This window comes from Hemicordylus capensis, chromosome 1, assembly GCF_027244095.1.
Source record: "Hemicordylus capensis ecotype Gifberg chromosome 1, rHemCap1.1.pri, whole genome shotgun sequence".
NCBI classification, from domain to species: Eukaryota; Metazoa; Chordata; class Lepidosauria; order Squamata; family Cordylidae; genus Hemicordylus; species Hemicordylus capensis.
The window spans coordinates 448,767,680-448,778,538 of NC_069657.1; positions in this window are offsets into that span (position 1 = coordinate 448,767,680).

Consider the following 10,859-nt stretch of genomic DNA (forward strand, 5'->3'; position numbering starts at 1 on the left):
GTCACTCAGAGCCATTTGCTGTCTGCTAAACACACATCTAGTGGTTGGGATATTTTTATGAAGGCCTTGGCTGAAGTAAATGTTCCATCTTCTATAGTGGGCAACCCCACCAACAGGTCAATTTTAGACACCCTGAAGAACCCGGACAGCCCTGCTGCAGTTACACCATCACCATCCGCTTCTAAACAAACAAACAATCCACACAGCGGCCATTTAACTGGCTAACCATGTAATTTAAAACAAAATAAAAATGTTGGTTGCAATTTAAAACCGTATTACAGACTTCTGCCTGTTGATTTATGTGGTATGGCAATAATAGGCACACACACAAATTCTTTGAACCACACTGCAAGAGCAGGCTGTTTTATTGAGTAACAGCTTTATGGAAATCATTACATGATACACATATATTTGTGTAGCCTGAAACATGCCGGGGACCCTTCTGTGCATGCATTTCTTCTTCTTCTTCTTTACATATTGTTTAACCATATGATCATTTCTTTCTAAGTCATCAGAATACAGCTCTCAAATCTGGTTTAAAGTCAGCCCCTGGCCCCTCTGCTCTAAATAAAATGCACAATGGTAACCGCATGAAACAGAATCAGGGGGCTGTAACTGATAAGGCTGAAATACAATCTCGGCAGCGTTTTTTCTTTTAAAAGTTATGAAAGTTATGGGGAACAATGGGTGGGTCGGCAGGTGCCCGTAGGAATCAAAAAATTATCCACGGTTGTCCTCTGTCAAGTAGATTGCCAGCCAATGTTCTCCTGGTAGGTCGTGCGGATGAGTGTTGACAATCAATCCTAGAGGCCTCCGAGACAGCTTCTCTCTAGGGAGCCAATCACTTGGAAACACACCAAAGAATGTCTTTCTGGTGCACGGGTTTGTCATTAACAGACGTGTCAACTGATCAGTGTCCATGTTACATATAGTCAAGCAACACATTTCTCTGGCGATTTATCTCGATTATGCTGTCAAAAAGGCATACACGATCATATTGACAGTGTTTGGAAGAGCCGCTCCAAAACGTATTTCAGCCCTCAGATTCCCACTCTTGATCAGCGAGTAGTGATCTGCACATTCTTGATCGGGTGTCAGATCAAAGGCAAATAGAGTATAGCCACGGGGAAACTCCTCACGATTAATGAGCACACCTTTGTCTTTCATATGCTTGCCAGAAGTCTGCACAAGATTCATATATTCTCTTACACAGTTCCCGGTTCCAAAATCAGGCTGGAAGGGCTTCAAGGGTATGGGGGTACCCAATGCATACAGACATATAAAATTAATGTTATAATGCTTAAAATTAAACGGGTTCCTAGCGTAGGCTCCACTGAAAGCATTGTTATCAACAAATCCTAAAACGATCTGCTTAGGTAGTGGGCCGAGAAATAAATTTTCCTGATTGGTGACTCGAGTTCCTGCAGGAATGCTGAACACCTTCATACTCACACGGTCCACAGGATATTTGGCGGTGGATGTGAGTAGTGTTTCAGGAATGGCTAAGCTAACTCCTGGAGCAAGAACAACTTTCTTCACAAAAAGGGAAGATGATAAAATCTGCACCTTGTACCGTGGATTAGCACCACCAGCCATCAGACAGAAAGTTTATTTGTTGCGTGTTAATTTAATTTTCACATCTACTCCATTTAACAGGAGTTTTTCTTGAAAAAAATAGATCTGCATGGAGACGACCCAGCAGCTCTACTCTCCAGCTTTCAGTCGTAAATCTTGCTCTCTTAACAAAGCCCTTATTATGGCCGTCCAACGCCAGGGTTTCGAATTCTCCCATGGAATCTTTGTAGAATAAACCGGCGGAGAACTGTGTGGCCAGAGCATCTTCACCGTAGTTCAACATGGATTCAATATAGGCCCTATAGGGGTAGGTACTGCTGCTCTGACTCACCAGCTTGTCCCCTATGGTCACATCCATCTGGCTAAACAGAGATGCTATGGGGTAATTTGTCAAGGCCACTGGCGTGGCCTGTGCCAGGTTGGTTCCATTTTCATTTACAATCTTACAGCTTACATAAAGAAGTGTGTTGTTCAGATCCAAATATGTCTCACCTGCCCCCGCTATGCAGGGGGGCCGTGTCAGTCAGGGCTGTCAGAGGCGGAACTTCAATAAACATAATTCTCTCAATACTTGTCTGCGTAGGGCCTATATGGAATAGATCTAATTCAGATTTAGCACATTCTTCTGACCCGCCATGAATAAAAGCCATGAGTGCTTTTAAAATATTTCATCCTGAGCTGGTGTATTCTTTCGCTTCCTCACACCCCGCTTCTTCTGAGATATCAAACCTCTCTGACATTTTCTTTTAAGGGGTCACGGGGGTCCATGCATGCGCCTATCAGAAACCTTTCTTTTAACTCCACGATGTCTCTTAATGTACATGAGACCCTACCCCTCTTGAAGGGGATTAAATTTCTTCAAGACGGATGTAGAAGCTTGTCCGACTACATCTTTAGCAATATTCTGCGCTGCTAATTTCACATGTGGTTTAATGATCTGTAGCCCCCTCTTCAAAAGGGGCACAGCTTTCCGAAAAAGACTCCGAAATATACCACCAAGCCCCGCACCGTACATGACCGGTGATCCACTGTAGCCGGGGAGAGCATTCCCCGCTTGTGCTCTGTAATAATTTCTTTAAATTGCAGGGTCACCATAACTTTTCAGAACCCCCATTGTTTTGTTAAAACACTAGGGCTCTCTGTGGGCGAAAGTGTAGTTTCACTATCACCTTACCAAAACGAAATGGCACATTTCTATTCTGGTCTGTCTTTATCTCCACCGTAATGATGTCTATATGGTCCTTATTCACAGGAATATAGTGTGGTTTGTCAAATGTAACAGTGACAAACTTGCTGGCCTCACCGTGAACTGGAACACAGTGCAGTAGTGGTACGTGATGATCCCCCACCATCTGCTGCTCTACGATGTCTGTATAAATATACAGAGTATTAAACCCACCCGTAATATCAGCGGGGTAAGGCATATTTTTTACAGGCGTATCGGGGAGAAGGCCTAATATATGGGCCAGGTCTCCTCCAGCTGAAAAGAAGAATCTACCAGAGCTCTTGAACACAACTTTTTTTGTCAACTGGATCATAATACATCTGTGCTTCTGCCGGTGCATTACCGTCCTTCATCTCTGCATTCATATGACCCAACAGTTCCATAATGCTGGCGTAATACCCTGTTCGTAAACAAAAGATCCATTTCTTCATACCCCTAACAATTTCGAATCTGGCATTCTGTGTAAGATTGTCCCAACTGTGAGGGTATTGTATTTCAACCAAACCGACTTCCCAATGCCCCTGCAGATCCAGGGGTTGTGCTAAACGGATAGTAAAGGTTGAACTCGTGTTCTGTGGGAATGCTTTTGCACCTGCATTACTAGGAAGGGTGATATAAAAACCCCTTTCCTCCATTCTACGTGGGACTACAAAGATCAGAAGCTGACACCCAACTGTTGAACTTATCAGGCCACACTTGCCAGCGCACTAAATGCTGCTTTGCTTTACCCCTGCCTTTTGTGGCTAGAATTTTTTCAATCCTATAGACCCTCTCCCTTTTAGTACTAACTTTCTGTAGTTCTTCAGGATAGAAGCTCCCCTCAACAGAATCCCCCATGTAATCTTTCAACAGGAATACAGGTCTCTGTGCTCTTCTGATGACTTGATCTATTATAAAAATCTCAGCCGTGAAAGTCTGCTCATAACCTTTCTCAAAAAAACCCTTGATTTTAGAAACCCTAACATGATCTCCTTTATTGAGCATTGAGGGTTCGGATTTTCTATGAATAGTATCCCTGTAAACAGTTCTCCAGACGGCCAAATCATTGCTGCGATTGACATCCGCAGGTCTGGCCTTGATGGTTCTATGAAAACTATGATTATAACTTCGTAGAAGATCTGGTAGCACGTCAATATACTTGAAGGTGTTGTTAGCTGTGAAATAGTTCCACACTTTTGATTTTAAAGATCTGTTAAACCGTTCAGAAATACCGGCTTTAACCTCATTATTGGTGACAAAATGTTGAACTCCATAGTGCTTCAATAGTCTACTCATAGTCTTATTTAGAAATTCCTTTCCCCTGTCAGTCTGGAGCTTGTTGGGTTTTCTCCTTAGACTGAAAATAGCTTTAAAAGCCCCGGATACTTCTCTTCCTGTCTTGTCTTTTAGAGCCACAGCCCAGGCATATTTAGACAGGACGTCCACCACCGTCAAAATGTACTTGTACCCCTTATTGTATTTTGAAAATTGCTGCATATCCACCAAATCAGCCTGCCACTGTGCATCCACCTGTGAAACAATGATTCTGTTCCTTTTAAACCGGACTCTAGCGGGCCTATGCACAGTATAAGCATCTTGTTCTGAAAGCCAGTTTACTACTTGATTTTTAGTGATCTTTTTGCTGTGTCGCCTGGCCTCTTGAAATAGTGGATTCACTCCCCTGAAACTCCCTACGTGGTCAAGGGTATAATATATTTTCTTTAGAATTTTTTCAGAGTCTGCCATATCGCTTGTTGACACGCAAATGAACACACATGCTTAAAACAAAATGAATTTATTGATACATAGTAATAGATAAAAATGGGGGGTATATGTCATTTGCAATAACATTTGACAATTTTATTAGTTCTCAGCAATCATACAACTGCACAGGGCACATATAACATGAATATCACTGTGCTTTTTCATCATCATCAATGTTCAGGTTCTCCATAGCCGGCTTGAGCTCTTCATCCACCTGAAGAAACAGACCAGAAAATAAATGAATACATCTATACTTTCAGACCCTTTCGTATCACTTTCTCATTTTGCAATCAATACGCTGATTTACAATCACATCTAATAATAAAAACCTTATCAGTGTAACAGTTCATCCACGTGCACATCACACACCCCTGCCCCCATCTCTGTTACAACATGTCACACACAAAATAAAAAATAAATGCTGCTCTTACCCTCTTATTTTCCTTGTCCTCCTCCTCCTCTTCCTTGGGGTCTTTCCAATTCAAATCTTTTTATGAAATTTGTGACAGCCCCACCAAGACAGTGTAATCTTGGTGCAAGTAGAGAGAATGAAGTCCAGGGGCATACTATGTTCCAAGTTTGCAAAATAGTTTAATGAGTGTTATCAAAACAGCTACAAAATGTGGATGTAGAATTCTTTTCAGAATGGATGATTGCTTTATTTTCAAAGGATGAACATTTCTGATGAAAGGCATGCTGAAAGATGGTGAACTGTATGAAATAGATTGCAAAAGGTAGCAAGCTAATGTTGCAAGTGAATGTGCAATGCACACAAAGATTGCATGAATATTTGTTGCCTTTTATTGTTTTCTTAGCCTATGTGTTAGTAATAAATATCAAACTTTTGTTTCTCAGTTAAAATTGCTCCCCATATAATTACTTATAGAGGATAAGTAATTTCTCTGCAGCACTGTCTTCTATACCTTCCCCTTCCTAATCCTCCTCTCTCTTTTTCAGTTTCACTCTCTCACTAAAGTCCTTTTCTAGGACTTTATCACTCTGTAGTCTCTATGCTTCTCTATTGTTGCAATAAGCACTCGAATCTACTTCCTACCTATCTAGGAGTTCTGCTCCCAGAACTCTATGATTTTAATGCATTTCAATTACTCTGCCTTAAATGTACTGATTTTATTGCTAATTCTCTCTGCAAACACCCCTGCTAACTTGGTAAAGAGGCACCTTTTAATGTGATGATTCTCTTTTTTATTGGGGGAGATTAACTGGCCCTATCCACCCCCAGCACAGTATCTCCAGTGACTGTTGCTGGTGTGTATCTTTTTTTTTTTTTTTTTTAGATTGTGAGCCCTTGAGGACAGGGAAACATCATATTTATTTATTATTTCTCTGTGTAAAGTGCCCTGAGCCATTTTTGGAAGGGCAGTATAGAAATCGAACAAACCAACCAACCAATAAATTCCCACTGAAACGGAATCAATATGCTTAATACTTTCCATTTTTATTGCTGTGAGTGTTTCAGCTACTCATTGAACACACTCTTGTTCATTGGAAGCTTCTCTTCCCTCCCTCCCTCCCAGTCTGATCCTTTTGGCATAGAATTAACTCTCTATGGTTTCAGACAGGAGACTTCTCAGCCCTACCTGGAGACAGTGATTGAACATAGGCCCTTTTGTATGCAAAGCAGGTATTTCACCATGGAACTATGGTTGCTCCCCTGAGATCTTCCCAGTCTCAACCAATTCCAACTAATCAGTTGACATGTGCATTGCTCAACATATATGGTCATGGCAAGAGGGGCATGTGCATCGGCTCAGTGTTTTCATGTGAAAACACTGAGTGTCAATCAAACCTACCAAAAAGAACACAAGACTAATCTTTTAATCCTTGGCTTTGGGTGAATAGCTCATTGTTTGTATATTTTATAGGCTAGAAGTCATCTAAAGTATTCTCCTATCTTAATATCTAATGGCTCAAGAAAAGGAATTCTAACAATCCACATTTTTCTTTAATAATAGGTATCTGGGTGATAATAATTGTTGTCAAGTGAGTGCCCAGCAGCATAGCTTAAAGAACTGTTGAAGGTTGAACTTATAGCAAGGTTATGATGACAGAGTGGTCAATAAATAGGAAGAGGAAACATAGCTTGGCAGACTACAGAGTCTTCCAGCCACTTGGTAAGTAACTGAAAGCAGCTCCTTGGATTTTAATCATATAAATGGTCAATGTCTTTTTTAATGGTAGCTTGATTGTTCTCAAATTAGAATTTATAACTCTGTTGTTATGCTAAAATGGGACAAATTTTGGCACCGGACAAGTTCAGGTGATGCTTTCTATGCATGGCTAAATTCCTCCACATGTTTAGTACATCCACATTGCAAAATATACATTCTCTACCAAAGTTTTAAATACTAGTAATATAGGATTTAAAATGTGAATTCATCACTATTATGTGATTAGATTATTGCCCGAATTGTCCGGAGAGCCAGTGTGGGTGTGTAGTGGTTAGAGTGCTGGACTAGGACCAGGGAGACCTGAGTTCAAATCCCCATTCAGCCATGATACTAGCTGGGTGACTCTGGGCCAGTCACTTCTCTCTCAGCCTAACCTACTTCACAGGGTTGTTGTGAGGAGATACTCAAGTATGTAGTACACCGCTCTGGGCTCCTTGGAGGAAGAGCGGGATATAAATGTAAATAAAAATAAGTAAGTAAGTAAATACATAAATAAAATAAGTGGTCCCCCCGCCCCCCAAAATCATTGAGTACAAACTGTGTAAACACAATAGAGCCGAGGAGAAGATCATTCATTCTACTCTCATTGATTTGTTTGTCTGAGTTTTGCCAGTACTCGAGTCAATCGAGTCAATCAATTTATTGCGGCCGTAGGCCATACAGAAAACATACAAGAATTAAAACAAAATTAAAAACAGAATATACCAGCAGTAGTTTGGTACATAATAATGAACAGTAGCTCCTAAAATTTAGATCTTAAACAAGATCTTAGTCTAATAGCAACATAAAAGAATTTCGCCACCACCTTGGTAATTTCATTGTCTAGATCCTCAAGACAAAAATTCAAATAAAAGGGGTCAGCTCTTCCTGGAAAATGCTCCAATAGAGGGAATATGAGTTCTTTTCTGGTATCAGAATACAGGGAGCAATAGAGCAGCACATGCAAAACAGTTTCAGGAAGGCCTGCACCACAGAGGCATAGGCCATAATCTGAAGATCCCTTGCAAAATCTTTTTTCCAGAAGGGCTGAAGGCAACACGTTCATATGGGCCCTAGTAAAAGCTATCCTAAACTTAGGAAAGTGTAGGGAAGTTAAATACTTAGCAACTTTATTCCCCAAAGGGGGCATGATGCCAAAAAATAGGGGAGAACAGGTCCTGTTTCTCCTAGAAACAAGATTTTGGTGCTCAATATCATAAAGGCGTTGTATAAGTGTAACCTTCACCTTCTCAATTCCCATGAGTAGAATTTCAGAGCGAAATAGGCCCATTTGCATTATTTTGTTATTAACATATGACAACCAAGGGCTAGGAAAGGAGTCTTTCCATAGGAACAAAAAATAGGAGCGCTCCTGAGTATCCAAGCAGAGTTTGATCCATCTGGTAAAAGTAAGTTCCCATGCTTTAGAGAGAACAGTAAAAAGTCCAGATTCCAAACACAATGCAGAGTAAGGTACACACCTGGGAACCCCAAAGATAGCCCTAAGAAATAATGACTGAACCGTATCCATCTCTGATGTTACTCCCTGAATCCAAAGTGGGACGCCATAAAGTAATTGGGCTACAATCTTTGCTCGAAAAACTTGGAGGGCCATAGGCATATACTGGCCTCCTTTAGAATAGTAAAATCGCAAAAAAGCGTTGAGGGTTTTACGGGCAATAGGGATAGAATACAATCTTTGAGATTTCCAGTTGAGATTGTGTTGGAAATGTATACCAAGATATTTAAATTTGTAAACCTGCTCGATATTTTCCTTATTAATCTCCCACTTATAAAGTTTCCTAGCTTTAGTAAAAACCAGGACCTTGGATTTCTCATAATTAATGGATAAATTGTTGTCATTGCAATATTGGGCAAAGGCTGTCAGCAATCTAAGAAGACCGAGTCGAGTCTGGGATAATAGTACTGCATCATCCGCATACAGCAGCACATGAATGTCAGCCAGCTTTGGGGCTTGTGAATCTACCTTTTCTAAACACTGCGCTAGATCATTGATGAAAAGATTGAACAAGGTAGGGGCCAGAACACATCCCTGCCTAACCCTGCAAGTGACGGGGATTAAATCGGTTAGTGCCCCATTAGAAGCATATCTGACTCAGATAGAGGAGTTAGCATGAAGCTGCATAATCAGAAACAGCAGTCTTTTGTCCATCGAAGATTTTCCAAACTTAGACCATAATAATTCCCTGGAAATAAGGTCAAAAGCAGCTTTTAAATCCATGAAAGCTGCAAAAAGTCTACCCTTGGGCGCACTAGAATATTTACATGCAAGATGGTTCAGAATCATACAGTGGTCAAGTGTAGAGCGACCAGCTCTGAAGCCTGCCTGTTTGGTCCCTAGGATCTGCTGGTCAGAAATCCATGTTTCAAGTTTGGATAGCAAATAAAGGGCATATACTTTGCCCACTACCAAAAGCAGGCTAATGGGTCTGTAATTAAATGGGTCAAGATGGGAACCCCGTTTAAAAAACGGAACCACTATTGCTATTCCCCACTTAGCAGGGAAAATACCTGTACTGTTTATTGAGGTGAACAGATTAGCTAAGACGGGGGCCATTCTACATAGGCTAGCAAGACCTCAGGAAGAATGGCGTCAGGGCCTGGGGCTTTACCAGTTTTGAGACAGCTAAACAGATCAACTATTTCATCTGGCACAACCGGGGGCCATAAGGGTAACTTCTCAAATGAGGTTGATGCAGAAAGCTGTGCGGGTTGAGCATCATTATAAAGAGCATAGAAATGGGATTCCCATGTTTCAGCTGGGATCCTACACAACATATTAGGATGGTTCGTCATCGAAACAATATTCCAAAAAGCACAACTATCTTTTTGGTTTGTAGCCAATATTAGCTTACCCCAGGTATTTTTTAATGCCTGAGTCTTGGCAGATCTAAGGCTCCTTTTGTAGGCCTTCTTTATCAAAAAATATGTTGGTGGGAGATTGTGATCTAAACTCAATCTATAATCTCGATAAATGCCTTTCAACTGATCACGCAGCCTCCTGCAATGGGAGTCATACCAGTTATTAGGTCGTTTTCCATTATGCACATAAGAAGGGTGTGGGTATCTAGAAGACAAAATCTTTTGAAACACCATACCTTCTAGGTCCTCATATGCAGTAATTGCTTGTGGACCCGGTTGGTCTAATACAATTAAGTTATACAAATTGCTTCCCTCAGGGGAATCATATAAGGTATTCAACTCATTTTCAACTTTCTTTGACCACTTGATTTTACAACCCAGCTTAGCTGATCTTTGCTCATAAAGGCAAGGGAAAGGGGTATCCCCCCCTCACCCGAGGTAGAGCTAAACAAGTGAGCATCGGAAGATGGTCACTAAAGATTTGCTCGCCCACCTCAAAAGATGTAACCAGGGGGAGCAGGGAGCGAGAAACCATAACATAGTCAACTACACTACTCCCCCACGAAGAAATGAATGTATATTTGCCTGGACTATCCGGCGAAATAGTGCCATTTAACAATACCAGTTCAAACATTCTAGCCAAGTGAATCAGTTGGACTCCAGACCTATTGATAACTTGATCTTTGGATTGCCGGGTTGGAACAGAAGATCCAACAAAGCAATCACCCCAGTTCCATAAGTGGGAAGCCATTAAGGCACTATCATCTGTGCCACATCTAGAATTGAAATCGCCCATAAGGACAACCACGGCATGCGGGTACTTTAGTGTTGCTTCTAATATATATAGATCTAGTTGTTGCCAAATATTATTGGACAGACTGGAGATTAAACCAGGAGGAATATATACATTGAACAACAAAATATCCCCACTTACATCTTTGAGGAGAATAGTCATAGCATATGGAGGAAGGTCAGGCAAATGGATAGATTCAACATTGAGAGCTAACAAGACATAACATGCCAAACCCGCCTTAGACCTTCCCCTATTATTATCCGAATGAGCTTTTAGTGCATAAACAATATAACCACTAATGTTCAAGTCTTCTTTGGACCTAGTCTCTTGAAACAATAAAATGTCCCATTTTAAGAAGGCAATAAACTCCATGTCAAACCATTTCCCAAGCCACCCAGCTATGTTCCAACTAAGAATTTTCCAATCAGATTGCCTGCAGTTTGTGATATGTTCCTCCAATTCGGCGTGGGGC